Genomic DNA, 17,058 nt, shown 5'->3' with positions numbered 1-17,058 from the left:
ACTAACAAAATAAACACGTGTAAATATGGAGGGGGTGGTTGCCTAGTTTTATAAATATATGCAGCTCAGGCCTTACTAGGGTCAAGTCTACTTTGTGTCCTGGACTATTCTTTGGGATCTCCATCACCTATTACTTCTATTGTTTCTCTTCTGGACTTTCAATGTTTTTTTAAACCATGGGATTGCAGCAGCTGGTAAAAATAAGCTTCATTCTTGTTCTATGATATACAAGTTTTCCTAGGTGAATAATTCCCTGCACCCTATTGTCCTTTATTGTCCGGTAAAAGCATATTGTGCTTTTTGCTTCTCAACTTTTTCCTACATAAAGTGTACTCAATTAACACTGGGGAGCAATTTTGAACATTATTTTTGTTGAGTTCTATTTTTTGCTTATATAAGTTAAAATAAGCATGCTAATTTCAAAATTTCAGTTAGTTATCTTCTAGCGCGTCAGGTTTTTTTTCTTCATAGCTTATCTTAATGTGATTACTCTAGGCTGGATCAAGGGTAGCAGTAGAGCTCTTGTATTAGCCAAGAATGAACAGCAATTGAGTGGCGAGAGGTGGAGGATGACCTTGACAACTGGCAAAAGGTTGTTATTTGTATAGGTTAGTCAGTTACATGTGATACAATGTGGCGAGAGATTGTGTGTTGCTTTATATGGTGAAACATATTCCAAAAGTCTGTATGCAAGGAGATAGCAGAATTCACTTTTTAACTTACACACTTATTTCCTTTCTTTCAGATCATGTCTATGTGATGCCCCAGGGTCCTGGTTGTCACATTGACATTGCTTTCATCATGGGGAGAGTGATGTCACGCTTGGAAGCGATGGAAGATTCTTTTAAACAGGTAATTAGCACACACAACACCATTCTGACTTCAGGCCAGAAGGGGGAGCTCTACACCCAAAATCAGGGATGCTGCTCTCTCTTTGGTCAGGAGGAGGAGTTAGCTGCTAGGCAATTGATAGGCAGTTGGAAAGATTTAGACAGTTGGTGCCAGACAGCAGACGGGAACAGTCTGAGGAAGGACAAGTGAGGGGCTGTACAGCCTGAGGTGCTGTAGCTCCTAGATAGCAAGATACAGAAGGAAGAACAGCCTTTAGCTAACATGCCAGAGAGCGAAGCACAGGAGAGTGACAACAGTGTAGAATAGCTGTGACTGGGCTACCTCCCTGATAGAGCGCAGATACAGGTAACCGGAAGACTGAGGTTGTCATACTCTGGGAGGCACAGCAGAAACCGGTAGGACAGCTAGACTACACGTAACCTGTCCACCCTAATGCTCAGGAGACAGTGACACATAGAGCCCGGGTCATGATAGAGACACTGTGAAAAGGCTTGAGTCACCTGTCATACGGTTTGTGTCCCAGTTCAACAAAGGACAGAGATAACTGAGAGGACCTTGCTGCAAAGCCATAGGCAGTAAGGGACTATAACAAGACAGCACTAGAAGGAAGGCTTTTAACTCCACCTGATTAAGCTGGACTCTGAACTCGCTTTAAAGCCGGCCGGACCCTGCCTGTACCTGTGATCTGGTGCCCTAACCTGTGGCTACCTGCTACCATCAGTAAATCAGGTAAAGAGACTGCACAACTGTGTCCTTCATTCTTTACTGCACCACTCACCATCCTCCATCTATTCATCGGGAGCCCTGGGGACCTACTTCACCTGTGGGAAGTTATACCATCCAGCTGCCATAACATCACCCCACAGGACCCCTTTAAGCAGCTTCGGTCACCCCTTACCAAATACCACAGGTGGCGTCACAAACTTTCCTTATTTTGACAAATCCCTTTAAAGACTATCCCTTTAACATGGGCGCCCAGGGCCACGGACTGGGTCGCCGCCGTGACACATCCCTTTAACTAACAGACCCGGTACCGAGTACCCCACTGCCCTGACGGGCGCACCATCTGTCTCTGCTATTTCTTTGCCTGAAAAGCCCTAATTCCTTTTTTATATCTGTGGCAGTTTCACCGTTCCCAGTCTAAAGATGAACATCAGCACATTTGTCAAGCAAGCCTATTTTGCATATTTCAAAGTCAAACTTGGGGATCCAGATGAGTCTGAGAGCCTTTACAAGGCATCTGTTAGGGCTAGCGGAAAGCAACAAATGAATATATAGATTTTATTATGATAGATGCGTTCGCAGCCCGGGGTCCACCGTGCAGGAGAACCTGCTGCTAGCAAATAGCGGAACTATATGACGGTGTTAGCTAACTCTGTTACTTCACAGAGCAGCCGTGAACTCAAAGCACTGTGCCCTGTTAGACTCCACAGAGGCACAGGCTAACTGCTTAAACGAGAGCAGTCAGTGGTCATGCATGCACACAAAACTCCTCGCCGGAGGTGCCAGCATTCTAAGGGCTTATTTCGGCCAGGTCCCTGAATACCCAAGCATACAAACTGCTCGCCAGAGGTGCCAGCATTCTAGGGGCTTATTTCAGCCAGGTCCCTGAACACACTCATACAAGACCACACTGGTGCAAAGTACATAAATAAAGAGCAATATTAGCGCATGGCCGTGCGGCCATGCGAGCCTTAAATAGCTGCAGCACGTACAGGACCTTCCTGGAAGGACCAATGAAAGGCTGCCACAGAGCGTGAGCACCTACAGGACCTTAGCTGCAGTGTCTGATCATGTGACCCTCGATCTCCACTGAGAGATCTTACTCTGGGCATGCTCAGAACGAGAAAAACAGGACTTAGTCCCAGAAGCGTCTGCTCACCGCTGCCCAGCACTGACTTCAATGGCAGAAGCAGGAAAGCAGCAGTAACTCTCTGCACAGAGTCAGACTGAGCGAGACGCTGGGACCGACGTCTCCGCTGAGCAGACTCCACTGTGGCAGGAGAAGAATGGGAGACTGCAGCGGAGATTGCCTGAGATTCCCCCTGTGCAGAGATGGGAACTTTACCCCTAACATTACCCCCCCTCCTAGGGCCCCCCTCCTTTGACCTCACTACGCTTGAAGGCAGCAATGAGCTGCGGAGCCTGAATACATTCAGCAGGCTACCAGGACCTATCCTCAGGACTGTAACCCTTCCAGTCCACCAAATAAAATTTTTTGCCACGAACCACCTTGCACCACAAAATGGCGTTCACCTCGTAATCGTCCGTAGACTAACCCGATGTCCCGGCAGATGACACGGAAAACCGGGACATGTATACAGGTTTCAAGAGGGACACATGAAAGGTGTCGGTGATACCCAGGCGTGGCGGAAGGGCTAAACGATAGACCACAGGGTTAACCTGTTTGAGGACCTTGAAAGGACCCAAGTAGCGAGGTGTAAACTTAGTGGACTCAACACGCAGCCTGATGTTACGGGCGGAGAGCCACACTAAGTCGCCAGGAGCAAAGGTCGGAGCAGGGCGCTGATGTGCATCGACGGAGGACCTCATTCTCTCCTTGGAGGCCTGAATGGCATCCTGAGTGCAGTCCCAAATATCCCGTGCTTCCACAGCCCAGTCTGCCACCCTGGAGTCGGCAGAATACACGGTCATAGGCACAGGTACCCGCGGATGCTGACCATAGTTGAGGAGGAATGGGGTTTGTCCAGTGGAGTCGGCTACTGCATTGTTCAGCGCAAACTCTGCCCACGGTAGCAAGGATGCCCAGTCATCCTGCCTGGCTGAGACAAAATTTCGCAGATATGTGACCAAGGTCTGATTGGCCCTCTCTACCAATCCATTCGTCTCGGGATGATATGCGGAAGAGAGATTTAACTCAATGCTGAGAAGGCGGCAAAGCTCTCTCCAGAACCGAGACGCAAACTGGGAACCCCGGTCACTGACAATTTTGTCTGGCATACCATGTAGGCGGAAGATGTGCTTTATGAACAACGCTGCCAAGGCCCGTGCCGAAGGTAACCGTGGTAGCGGCACCAAATGCACCATTTTGGAAAAATGATCGGTGATAACCCAAATGATGGTACAGCCCCGAGACTTGGGCAAACCCACCACAAAGTCCATCCCGACCATCTCCCAGGGCCTGTCTGCCACCGGTAATGGATAGAGTAACCCAGCTGGCCGTTGTCGAGGAGACTTATCTTTGGCGCAGGAGACACACGCCTGAATATAATCCCTGACATCACAGACCATATGTGGCCACCAGTACATCCTCGCCAACAGCTCAGATGTCCTTTTTGTCCCAAAATGTCCACCCACCCTGGACGAATGAGCCCACGAGAGAACCTCCGGTCGCAAACTAATGGGTACAAAAGTCTTGCCCAGAGGCACAGACTCTAGCGAAACTGGAGCTACGGTTCTCAGACTCTCAGTGGGGGCAATAAGCCAAGGCTCCTCTTCCTCATCCACAGATGACACAACGGAGCGAGAGAGAGCGTCGGCACAAATGTTCTTCTCCCCCGAAAGAAAATGGAGGGTGAAATGGAACCGGGAGAAGAACAAGGACCTTCTAGCCTGGCGAGAATTTAAGCGCTGGGCTGTCTGCAGGTACACCAAATTTTTATGGTCTGTGAAGACTTGGAAAGGAAAACGAGCTCCCTCCAAGAGATGTCTCCACTCCGAGAAAGCCAACTTCATGGCCAGCAACTCCCTGTCCCCGATGAAATAATTCCTCTCTGCTGGTGAGAGGGTCTTAGAAAAGAAAAAGCAAGGATGCTTCCGACCTTGAGCATCTTTTTGGAAGAGGACTGCTCCAGCACCAACAGATGAGGCATCCACCTCCATGATAAATGGTTTGTCTACATCGGGGCGATGTAGGATGGGAGCGCTAGTGAAGTGTGACTTTATGGAATTAAAGGCCTTGGAGACCTCCTCAGACCACAATTTGGGATATGCTCCCTTCTTGGTAAGGGCAACCAAGGGGGCTACCAAAGTTGAGAAGTGTGGAATGAACTGTCGATAATAGTTAATGAACCCCATAAAGCGATGCACCGCTTTAAGAGAATGGGGTTCCTGCCAGTCCATCACAGCCTGTAGCTTGGCAGGATCCATAGCCAAACCCTGGGCAGAGATGATATAACCAAGAAATGGCAAGGACTCCTGCTCAAACACACTTCTCCAACTTGGCGTAGAGAGAGTTTGCCCGTAAGAGGTCAAAGACTTTGCGAACATCTCTCCGATGGGAGTCAATATCTGGAGAGTGGATGAGGATATCATCCAGATAGACTACGACCAAGGTGGTGAGCATATCCCGGAAGATGTTGTTCACAAAGTCTTGGAAAACGGCTGGGGCATTACAGAGCCCGAAGTGCATCACCAGATACTCATAGTGTCCATCCCTGGTGTTAAAAGCCGTCTTCCATTCGTCCCCCTCACGGATGCAAATCAGGTTGTAAGCACCCCGCAGATCTAATTTTGTAAATATCCTTGCTCCCCGTAGCCTATCAAAAAGCTCAGATATCAGGGGTAAAGGGTATTTGTTCTTAACGGTGATGGCGTTAAGACCCCTGTAATCAATACATGAACGCAGTTCTCCATTCTTCTTCTGAACAAAGAAGAACCCAGCCCCAGGAGGTGACACTGACTTCTTGATGAACCCTCTTGCCAGATTCTCTTGGATGTACTGAGACATAGCCTCTGTCTCTGGGAGAGATAACGGATAAACTCGACCCCGGGGAGGCTCAGCACCAGGCAAGAGGTCAATAGGACAGTCATAGGGGTGGTGAGGCGGAATGGTCTCCGCCGCCTTTTTGGGGAACACATCCGCATGAGACCAGTATTGCTTGGGAAGAGAGGATAGATTTGTGGGTACCTCTGTAGTAGCAACCTGAACGCACTCCCTTTGACACCTACCCTCACAAGACTCACCCCATCCCAAAATTCTGCCTGAGGACCACTCGATATGTGGAGAGTGGTACCATAACCAAGGTATTCCCAACAGGACCTCATCAATTCCCTCAGGAATGACGAGCAGAGATATTGTCTCCTGATGGGATGGCGACATGGACAGAGTAAAAGGAATGGTCTGGTGAGTTATCTGTGAGGGCAGTGTCGACCCATTCACCACTCGTACCGTAACTGGTTGCGCTAGCATAACCAGGGGTATTGCGTGACGTTGGGCGAAGACGGAATACATAAAATTGCCCTCCACCCCAGAATCCATGCAGAGCTCTACTGAGTGGGAAGATGAGCCAATAATAATTGTCCCCTTAAAGGACAATTTTGAGGCAAACGTCGACATATCTAGTGTACCTCCACCGACTACCACTAGAGGCTGACGTCTCCCAGACCGCTGGGAACATCTGGTGTCAAGATGTCCAGACTGCTAGAAAACATGACAGAACTTGGGTGCCCAAGCGGTCCGGGACTTAGAACCCGCTCGAGACACCTCCCTGGACTCATGTGACTCAGGAACCTGGACCGGAGATTCCAGAGGTTTGGCGAAGGTGGGAGCCAGCCGAAACCTCTGCCTAAACTGGGCTCGCTCTAACCTCCGCTCGTGAAAACGGAGGTCAATATGGGTAGAGACAGGTATTAACTCCTCCGGTGTGGCTGGAATCTCCCTAGTGGCCAGAGCGTCCTTAACGTGATCAGCCATCCCCCTCCAAAATATGGGGATAAGGGCTTTATCCGACCACTCCAGCTCTGAAGCTAAAGTTCAGAAACAGATGGCAAATTGGCTGACCAAGGACTCACCCTGAGTTAATGCCCGCATTTGGAGCGCCATATCATGGGTGACTTGAGGTCCTAGGAAGACCTGTTTCAGAGTGCTCAGAAACAACAGAGCACTCTGCACCACACGATCGTCACGCTCCCACAGCGGCGTAGCCCATTCCATTTCCCTGTCTGACAAGAGGGGCACAATAAATCCCACCTTAGCACGCTCTGTGGGAAAACATGCAGCCAGTAGCTCGAGGTGAATAGAGCACTGACTCACAAATCCCCTACAAGATCTGCTTTCTCCAGAAAATTTTTCTGGCAGCGAGAGGCGCGAAAATGTCGGAACAGGGGTGGCAGTGGACAAGGTTGCTGCAGCCACGCTAGCAGCCTGTACAGCAACTGCGGAAATATCCACAGCTGAGGTTGAGCTCTCGAGAGCCGCCAACCTACCCTCCAGCTGCTGGATAAACCGCAAAGATTGCTGTAAGTCCGCCATTTAATAGCCAGACCCTGGCGCTAGTATTATGTTAGGGCTAGCGGAACGCACCAAATGAATATATAGATTTTATTATGATAGATGTGTTGGCAGCCCGGGGTCCACCGTGCAGGAGAACCTGCTGCTAGCAAATAGCGGAACTATATGACGGTGTTAGCTAACTCTGTTACTTCACAGAGCAGCCGTGAACTCAAAGCACTGCGCCCTGTTAGACTCCACAGAGGCACAGGCTAACTGCCTAAACGAGAGCAGTCAGTGGTCATGTGTAGGGACCGCAGGTAAAGAAGGATGCAGGGACAAATAGGAGCCAGAAAGCAAATAGCGTTTTTAACTTTCTTTTTAACTTCCAACCAAAAAGATGACAAACGTTTTTCCACGCAGGGAACTTATATACAAGAACACAATCTCGCAGTAAATCCTAATTACTATATGACCGCCCTGAACTATACCCGTAGAACGCGGCAGCGCCTCACTAGTGACTCCCTACTAAGATAAAGTCAACAACGGTCACTTATCAGTGCTGGTTCAGCGATGTAGTCCTGACGGTGAGGCTCCGACAACGCCGTAGTCCTGATGGCGGAGGAAGGAGGTGTCTTCTGGCGACGGGCCCAGGCGTAGAGTCGAGTCCAGAATGTCTTTTGCGGTGCTGCGTTCCCTCCTGCAGGCGGACGTTGATCCGAGGTAACAGCCTCCCAGTCCAGAGAAGAGTCTTTTTGAGGAGGATTAGGAGAATAATCAGTATCAGTCACAGCTGAGACGAAACCATGCGAGTCCGTAGCACTCTCTGGCAAGGTGCTCTCAGGGAGCGCGGTAATACTGTCCCTGAGCTGGTCAGCGCTACCCCTCTGCCTGGGGGGTCGCTGACGACGAATGCGCCTCTTTTTGGGGGCTCTGGTAGTTGCCCGCAGTGTCTGTTGCACGTTTTCCCCTTGCTTCCAGCAAGTCTCACTGCGGCCTGCACACTCACAACAACTGCGCTGCAGTTTCCTCTCCTCAGAGATTTCCCGCGCTTCTCTGCCCCTGCTTTCGCGCGTTTTGCTTTTTATCCTCTCCTCTCCCTGCGTCACTCTTCCTCCTGTCACATGAGCCTGGCTTCCCATGCACCCCTCAAATCCGTCCCCCGGAACCCCGACTCCCGGCAACAATGGTTCCACCCGTCTGCACAGCTCACCAGGTCCCTGTCCCCTACATTCCCCCACCCTGTATGCTCGCCAGTCCCTGGGCGAGGCCTTCGCACTGACAGGTCGCCCACCTGACGGATTGTTCCACACTTGGGTCTGTCTGGTGTGTAAGTCAGGACTGTAGCGAGTTGGGGGTCTACCGGCAGTAGAACGTTCAGAACGTCGTGGCTCGGGTCCTTGTATAGGGGGTGTTGGGGAAATGTCGTCAGCGGAAGAGTGACTGGTCAGGGGTAGTGTAGTAGTCGAGATAGGGGGAGTATTTTGACGCCGTTCTTCTTCTTCATCATCTTCTTCATCCCACCAATGGTTGTTGGGGGATTCAGTCGTAGGTGGCTCTTCCCTGATTGCGGATTCCGGGGTGTCCGAGTCAACAGAGCGACACCACCGGAGCATGTTGCGATGAAGAATGCGAGTACCTGTACTTCCGAGGGCCTCAGACTGCACTTCATATACAGGTCCATGCGGGTCTATACGGCGAAGCACCCGATAGGGTGTTTTTTCCCAACGATGGTCTAACTTGTTTTGCGGTCTTTGCTCTCGAACGAGTACTCGATCACCTGGCCGGAACTCTGGGGGTTTTGCTGTAGGGGTGTTCCGATGCTCCACTTCCCGAATTCGAGTGTGTACCAGTCGGTGTAAGGTCTGCAGCCGATGCCGATGATCACACACCCACGAAGCCATCCCTGTTTGGGGGCCTTCTTCCTCTGAAGACAGTTCCAGATCTGTCATGCCTTTTCCTGGGTGCCCAAAGACCACTTCATACGGGGTGCGTCCTGTGACTTGATGAACTCTATTGTTGTAGACCCACACTAGGTCCGACACATACTCCGGCCAGCGGGCCTTCTGATCTTGTTCTAGCGCACGCAGCATTTGAAGCAAAGTCCGGTTAAACCGCTCACAAGCCCCATTTCCCTGGGGATGATACGGTGTGGTGCGTGACTTATCAATGCCGTAGAGGCGATGCAGCTCTTCCATGACTTTGCCCAAGAAACAGGCGCCTTGATCCGAATGTATTCGCCTCGGACAGCCGTAAACTTGAATAAAGTTCTTACAGATAGCGCTCGCCGCCGACTCAGCTGTCTGATCACGGGTAGGGGTGACTACCGCGAATTTTGAAAAATGATCTACCATAACGAGGCAGTGTTCGTAGCCTTGATGCGCTGCTCCAATGGTAATGTAGTCTATCATTAATACTTCAAAAGGGGCAGACGTCGTGATGCTCTGCACAGGCGCCCTTTCCTCCGGTGACTTGGTTAGCTCACATTGTCGACATTGTCTACAGGCAGTTTGTACTTCCGCAAGCAGCCGAGGATGATAGAACCGAGTTTGCAGCCACATAAACGTCCTCTTCACTCCAAAGTGTGCCCCGGACTCATGAGCTTCTTTAGCAACTGCGGCCACCACGGGCCCTGGTAAGACCATCTGCCAGGTCGGCTCGGAATCTGCCTGAGCCATGGTTAAGTGGCATAAGAGCCCGTCCTGAAGAGTTAGGCGCTCCCACTGCCGCAGAAGAAGGTTCAGGTCTGACGGGAGAGTTTGTCCAGGGCTTCTCACGGGCAATAGACCATTCGTTATCCACTGTCGCAATGGAGCTAGTTCCTGGTCTTCCTGTTGCAGCCGTATCCATTCGTCCCGACTCTGAACCAACAGTCCTGTAGCCGTTCCGCTCCCGGTCTGTTCCCGGCTCACAGCCGTCCGAGTAGCGCCCCCGATGGCGTAGGGGATTTCTTCTCCCTCCAGCTCCTCATCTCGGTTAGTCCTTGGGGGATTCTTCCGCAGACGAGATAATGCGTCAGCATGAACATTCTCCGCTCCTCGCTTGTAAAGGATACGGTATCTGTACTTGGCCATCCGGGCTACCCAGCGCTGTTCTAGGGCACCCAATTTTGTATTTTCCAGATGTGCCAATGGGTTGTTATCCGTGCGTATCAGCACCTCGGAACCGGCCAGGTACTCAGCGAACCGCTCCGTCATAGCCCACACCACGGCCAGCAGCTCCACCTTGAAAGAACTGTAATTGTCTGGGTTCAACTCAGAGTCATGAAGAGACCGACTCGCATAGGCGATCACTCTCTCCCGCCCATCCTGAACCTGAGACAACACAGCCCCCAATCCCTGAGAGCTGCCGTCGGTGTGTAGGATGAACGGTTGCGAAAAGTCCGCATAAGCCAACACCGGCGGCTCCATGAGAGCTGTCTTCAAGTCCCGGAACGCTGCTTCTTGTGACTCCTGCCATTGTATCTTCTTTCCCCGTTCCTTGGGGGAGCTTCCTTTCAGCAGAACTTGTAGATTGTGAGAACGGCGAGCAAAATTCTTCACGAAGCGCCGGTAGTACCCAGCGAGGCCCAAGAACGCCCGTACATCCTTAGCGGTCTCCGGTGTGGGCCACTCCTGGATTGCAGCAATCTTCTCCTGCGATGGCCGGACTCCTTCGGCGGACACCACGTGCCCCAGGTACTCGATCTCTTCCCGGAACAAGTGACACTTCTGGGGCTTCACCTTAAGCCTGTATTTCAGCAACCGGTCTAGTACCTGTTCCAGTCGGCACAGATGTTCCTCGAATGTTGGGGCGTAGATGATGATGTCATCCAGATAAATGAGAGTGGCCTCGAAGTTCAAATCCCCCAGACACCGCTCCATTAATCGTTGGAAGGTGCCTGGAGCGTTGGCCAGCCCAAACGGCATTCGATTGAACTCAAATAGTCCCATGGGAAGGATGAACGCTGTCTTAGGACGATCTGCTTCTGTCATCGGGACCTGCCAGTATCCGCTGGCTAGGTCTAAGGTGGAAAAATATTTGGCCCGACCCAGCACGGAGAGAGACTCCTCGATACGGGGAAGTGGATAAGAGTCTCGAACGGTGCATGCATTTAGCTTACGATAGTCCACACAGAACCGGAGCGTGCCGTCCTTTTTCCGCACCAGCACGATCGGGGCAGCCCACGGGCTCTGACTCTCGCGGATCACTCCCTTTTGTAGCATCTGGCCTAACAACGTCTTTACTTCCTGGTACATCTGCGGGGGAATCTGTCTGTACCGCTCCCTGATGGGCACTGTATCTCCGGTCGGAATTCCATGTTCGATGGCCGTGGTACAGCCAAAATCATCTTCATGTTGCGCAAACACTTCAGCATAGTGTCCAAGGAGCCGCTGCACTTGCGAGACTTGTGATGGATCCAGACCCGGTAATTCTGCTCGCATATGTTCCAGAATAGTTTGACCTTTTCGGAACGCTATCAGCTCAGGATCCTGTGTAGACCGGACACTGACCATCCAGGGATCAGGGGAATCCACCTTTAACTGTAAAGTATCTGGAGGAGGCATCACTTCTAACGGTCGTAACACTTTGGCCATCTCACTTCGGACCCGTAGCACGACATCGTGTTCGTCCACATTCACAAATCGCACTGGTACGGCCCCATTTTTAACAGTAGCCAGAGATCGGGCCACCAGCAGTCCTGTGGGCAAAGGGGACGTAAAGGTGGGCTCAACCTGCACTTGCACTCCTTCCAGAGGGATGCGAGCTCGGATGGGCAGGGATATAACAGTCTGTCCTGGGGGAAACGTCACTTCTGCTGTCGGGGAGGTGATTACTTTCCCTAGTATGTCTCCCTCCTGAAAGGTCTCTTGCACACGGACTTCCCTCACTAACTGTCTGAACACGGAGCCTTGAGGTGTACTGGTCCCCCACTGATTGAGTGTCTCTTGTGTGGTCTCCCCTAACAGCAAACTGCCAAAGTCCTTCAATACATTCATCCCCAAAGTCACGATATGTTGTGGGCTGGGATCCCCCCGCGTCAACACAACCCCCCGGCGGCCCAGGTCTTTCCCACATAAAGATATTTGCATCCAGGTGACCCCTTCCACTGGGATGGGCAGCTGATTGGCGGCCTGCAACCGGATTACGGGGCCCCATTGGGGTCTGACTGACACAGGGAAGTGTTTTCTAAAATAGGCCTCGGGCATCGTCGTGACTTGAGATCCGGTGTCCACCAGACAACGTACAGCCCGCCCTTCAAACTCTGCCCAAACCAGGGGGCAGCTGGCAACCAAATTTTCGGGACTTTCACCACCCATCCGCGGGGATTCTGACTCCGAGCGTCGTCCCCTTAGCTCGGAGTCCTTTAGTTTAACGGCCGCCGTGACGAGGCCCTCCCTCTCCGGGGGCACTCCCGTGCAAAATGTCCTGCCTCCCCGCAACCATAGCAAGCACCGGGGACCGGATAATATCCTGAACGAGCGCCACGAGCTGGACTCCTAGACCCTTGCCCCCGGGGTAGCTCCCTTGGGCTTCGCGCATTTTTTTTAACTTCGGCCAGTTCCTCTCGGATTTGTTTGAGCTCCTGCCGCATCTCCTGAACCCACGACGGCTCACCCCCTCCTGGTGCAGCGGTCTGGATAACCCGAGCCTCTCCTGTCAGGACCGTCACCCCCCTCTCTTGCTCCCGGGTGCGGGCCTCATTGCCTATGTCGGAGAAAGTCAGGCGCGGGTCGACCCGCACTCGTTCACGTAGAGCCTGTTTGGTCAACTCATCCCGCAGTCCCGTCACCAGTTGGTCGCGCAGGGTCACGTCAACATGTCCCATCCCCATACCATCTTTCCGCATGATTGCAATGTTTAGCTCTTGCAGAGCATTCATGTACTGAGTGACAGTCTCGCCCTCTTTTTGTCGCCGTCCAAACAACTGGGCCCGCAGCTCTCCCACGTCGGTGGGATCCCCGTGCGTCCCCTCTAACACATGTAACACCCCGGTAAAAGTATTCCGCTCTGTGGGGGGTCTCAACATCACTGAATCCCGAGCCTCTCCGTCTAAGGCCATAATGGCCACCTCTGCTTCCAGGGCTGGGGTCATAGGATGCATTCTCAACAGCCCTCTCATCCTTTCAGTCCAGCTCCACAACAACATGTTGCTCCCATTAAACTTGGGCAAATTGTTTAACATGGCCCCCAATGAGAGAGAAGCTCTAGGCCCAGCCCCATCCTCCGTATCTTCTGGCTCCTTCTTTGGATCCTGCATCCTGCCGACTACGCCAAATGTAGGGACCGCAGGTAAAGAAGGATGCAGGGACAAATAGGAGCCAGAAAGCAAATAGCGTTTTTAACTTTCTTTTTAACTTCCAACCAAAAAGATGACAAACATTTTTCCATGCAGGGAACTTATATACAAGAACACAATCTCGCAGTAAATCCTAATTACTATATGACCGCCCTGAACTATACCCGTAGAACGCGGCAGCGCCTCACTAGTGACTCCCTACTAAGATAAAGTCAACAACGGTCACTTATCAGTGCTGGTTCAGCGATGTAGTCCTGACGGTGAGGCTCCGACAACGCCGTAGTCCTGATGGCGGAGGAAGGAGGTGTCTTCTGGCGACGGGCCCAGGCGTAGAGTCGAGTCCAGAATGTCTTTGGCGGTGCTGCGTTCCCTCCTGCAGGCGGACGTTGATCCGAGGTAACAGCCTCCCAGTCCAGAGAAGAGTCTTTTTGAGGAGGATTAGGAGAATAATCAGTATCAGTCACAGCTGAGACGAAACCATGCGAGTCCGTAGCACTCTCTGGCAAGGTGCTCTCAGGGAGCGCGGTAATACTGTCCCTGAGCTGGTCAGCGCTACCCCTCTGCCTGGGGGGTCGCTGACGACGAATGCGCCTCTTTTTGGGGGCTCTGGTAGTTGCCCGCAGTGTCTGTTGCACGTTTTCCCCTTGCTTCCAGCAAGTCTCACTGCGGCCTGCACACTCACAACAACTGCGCTGCAGTTTCCTCTCCTCAGAGATTTCCCGCGCTTCTCTGCCCCTGCTTTCGCGCGTTTTGCTTTTTATCCTCTCCTCTCCCTGCGTCACTCTTCCTCCTGTCACATGAGCCTGGCTTCCCATGCACCCCTCAAATCCGTCCCCCGGAACCCCGACTCCCGGCAACAATGGTTCCACCCGTCTGCACAGCTCACCAGGTCCCTGTCCCCTACACATGCATGCACACAAAACTCCTCGCCGGAGGTGCCAGCATTCTAAGGGCTTATTTCGGCCAGGTCCCTGAATACCCAAGCATACAAACTCCTCGCCGGAGGTGCCAGCATTCTAGGGGCTTATTTCAGCCAGGTCCCTGAACACACTCATACAAGACCACACTGGTGCAAAGTACATAAATAAAGAGCAATATTAGCGCATGGCCGTGCGGCCATGCGAGCCTTAAATAGCTGCAGCACGTACAGGACCTTCCTGGAAGGACCAATGAAAGGCTGCCACAGAGCGTGAGCACCTACAGGACCTTAGCTGCAGTGTCTGATCATGTGACCCTCGATCTCCACTGAGAGATCTTACTCTGGGCATGCTCAGAACGAGAAAAACAGGACTTAGTCCCAGAAGCGTCTGCTCGCCGCTGCCCAGCACTGACTTCAATGGCAGAAGCAGGAAAAGCAGCAGTAACTCTCTGTACAGAGTCAGACTGAGCAAGACGCTCGGGGCCATCAAAAAAAGCTTCAGAATTCCTAGCATCAAGACTGCATGAGAAAATCTTGCTTGAAAAGGGAGCAAAGGTATCCTAATTTTAATCCAGAGAAAGTGACCTTCTGCAACACTTTAGAAGTTACAGTGGCTTTGTGTATTGCCACATGGTTTAACCTCTTAGTGACGCAGCCAATTTTATACTTAATGACCAAGCCAATTTTTCAGGTTCTGTCACTTTATGAGGTAATAACTCTGGAATGCTTCAGTGGATCCCACTGATTCTGAGAATGTTTTTTTGTGACATATTGTACTTCATGTTAGTGGTAAAATTTATTTGATATGGCTTGCGTTTATTTATGAAATAATGGAACTTTGGCAAAAAATATTGAAAATTTTGCAATTTTCAAGCTTTTAATTTTTTTTACCCTTAAATCAGAGAATGGTGTCACTCAAAATAGTTAATAAACATTCTACATGACCCATTTATTCACATAAAGAACATTATTTTCCCAGCTCTGCATGTGAAACTGGGTGTTACGAAGCAATTCGATAAAGAGTCTGTGTCAACAACTTCATTTTGGCATTTCCTAGCCTACCATTCGAAAAAATAAAGGCAAGTGTGTTTGATGGTCCATAGATTCCGCAGCTCATCAAATATGAACATTTCATTAGGACAATGTCAGAACTCCAAAAGAAAGACCTTGTGAAGACAGTATCACTGTAGAAGGGATGTATATTTGATTGCTGACTATTGTTGGAGCATCAGTTGACATTGTATACAGATTGAACTCGGAAAGAAAAGCTATAAGGTAAATTTTTACCTTAACTGCTACCTAACTTTGCCAGTTGCACACAATTTTACTTACAGTACCAATAAATCCTTTTCATGAGCCAAATAGCTTTAAAGGGAACCTGTCACCCCCCAGGCGTTTGTAACTTAAAAAGCCACCTTGTGCAGCACTAATGCTGCATTCTGACAAGGTGGCTCTTTTAGTTCGGGTCCCTGGCACTGCTGCAATAATTGTTTTTGAAATTTGTCCCTCATACTTCGAAATCGCCAGGGGGCAGGTCTTTCCCCCTAATCCAGACACCTCACAGCCATCACTCATGGCCTCTGCACACCGGGCGCACCTCCTCTTCCTTCATTATTGTCCCCGGCGCCTGCGCTGTAAGTTCGAAGGGCAGCGCAACTGCGCATGCCCGAAAAATAAAATAACAGCTCAGGTGCCGGGGATGATAATGAAGGAAGAGGAGGGGGCGCCCGGCATGCAGAGGCTCTTTTAGTTACAAATGCCTGGGGGGGGGGGGTGACAGGTTCCCTTTAAATAAACATCACATTCAGGCTATTTTTTGCATTATTTTCCATTGTGTATACATTTTGTACAGTTTTGGAGCAAAAGGGACAGTATTCTGTAGCTTAAAAAGTTGTTGGGATAGAGAAAAACTGGGGTCATTTTTCGGAATTAGAAGCCAAAACATAGTCAAAAACTACTGTCAGATCTAACTCAACGAAAATTGTGTTCTATGATGTTACTTTAACTTCCCACACTAGAAAATTCACAATTGAAAGGCATTCATATCTAAGGATCCAACCCCTAGCATTGATTTATTTATTTGGACAGTGCTTTTGGAAAGTATATGTAAGAAATCTGGACAAGCTAATTGTGAATAAAAAGTATGTATTAGTTTAAAATAGCTCCATGAACCCTTGTAAAACTGTATTGAAATGGATAAGACTACATGGCTGCCAGAGTGGCTCTCAAAAGCTCATTACATGACTCACATAGAAAATGACAATTATTCATTTTTTGTTCATTCTATTTTTTATGCCCCTGATATATCTCATATTCCAGTAATATTTAAATAGATAATACCTAATGCTAGACATGATAGAATTTTTTGAAATTCAAATGTGCCAGTTTCCATAAGTTGCTAAAGAAAAATTTGATTTGCAGTGAATCGATTTGCTGCTAAGCCGTTATTACCCAGAAAACATTTGTGAAACTCTGGTGTCTCTGAGGACTTCATTGAACCCCTTTCAAGATGTTTAATGCCAACACAGCCTTAAAAATGTAAAAGTAACCTTAATATGTAAATGGGTGGTAACCGGTGAGTAACCAATAACCTGTTTAAAACTACAAATCCCAACCAAACGTTTTAGGCTTTTGTAATTGTAAAGACGGTGCAAAAAATATTCCTTTTTGGGTGCAGGTACGTTCCTTACAAGTGTCTATGCACAGGTAATACACAAGGAAGAAACAATGGCTTTTTAAAAGGGGGTTGTACAAAGTTTTCCCCTATGTGGGAGTTATCAAGAGGTTTATTCTTTGTTGAATGAAGAACTTATAGCTTTTCTCAAGCCATCTAAG

The 17,058-nt window shown here is 50.1% G+C and overlaps 1 long non-coding RNA gene across 1 annotated transcript in view; it reads left to right on the top strand.

Moving 5' to 3' along the window:
* The window catches only part of LOC143781101 (uncharacterized), a 149,574-nt gene that overhangs the window by 85,175 nt on the left and 47,341 nt on the right, over positions 1-17,058 (top strand). Inside the window, exon 2 of the long non-coding RNA XR_013216555.1 lies at positions 746-852. This is a non-coding gene — a long non-coding RNA (uncharacterized LOC143781101). The remainder of the gene's footprint in view (positions 1-745; positions 853-17,058) is intronic.

Source organism: Ranitomeya variabilis, chromosome 6 (genome assembly GCF_051348905.1).
Source record: "Ranitomeya variabilis isolate aRanVar5 chromosome 6, aRanVar5.hap1, whole genome shotgun sequence".
Lineage (NCBI taxonomy): Eukaryota > Metazoa > Chordata > Amphibia > Anura > Dendrobatidae > Ranitomeya > Ranitomeya variabilis.
The sequence above is the reverse complement of the archived record's forward strand: the minus strand, read 5'-3'. Positions and strand labels throughout refer to the sequence as shown.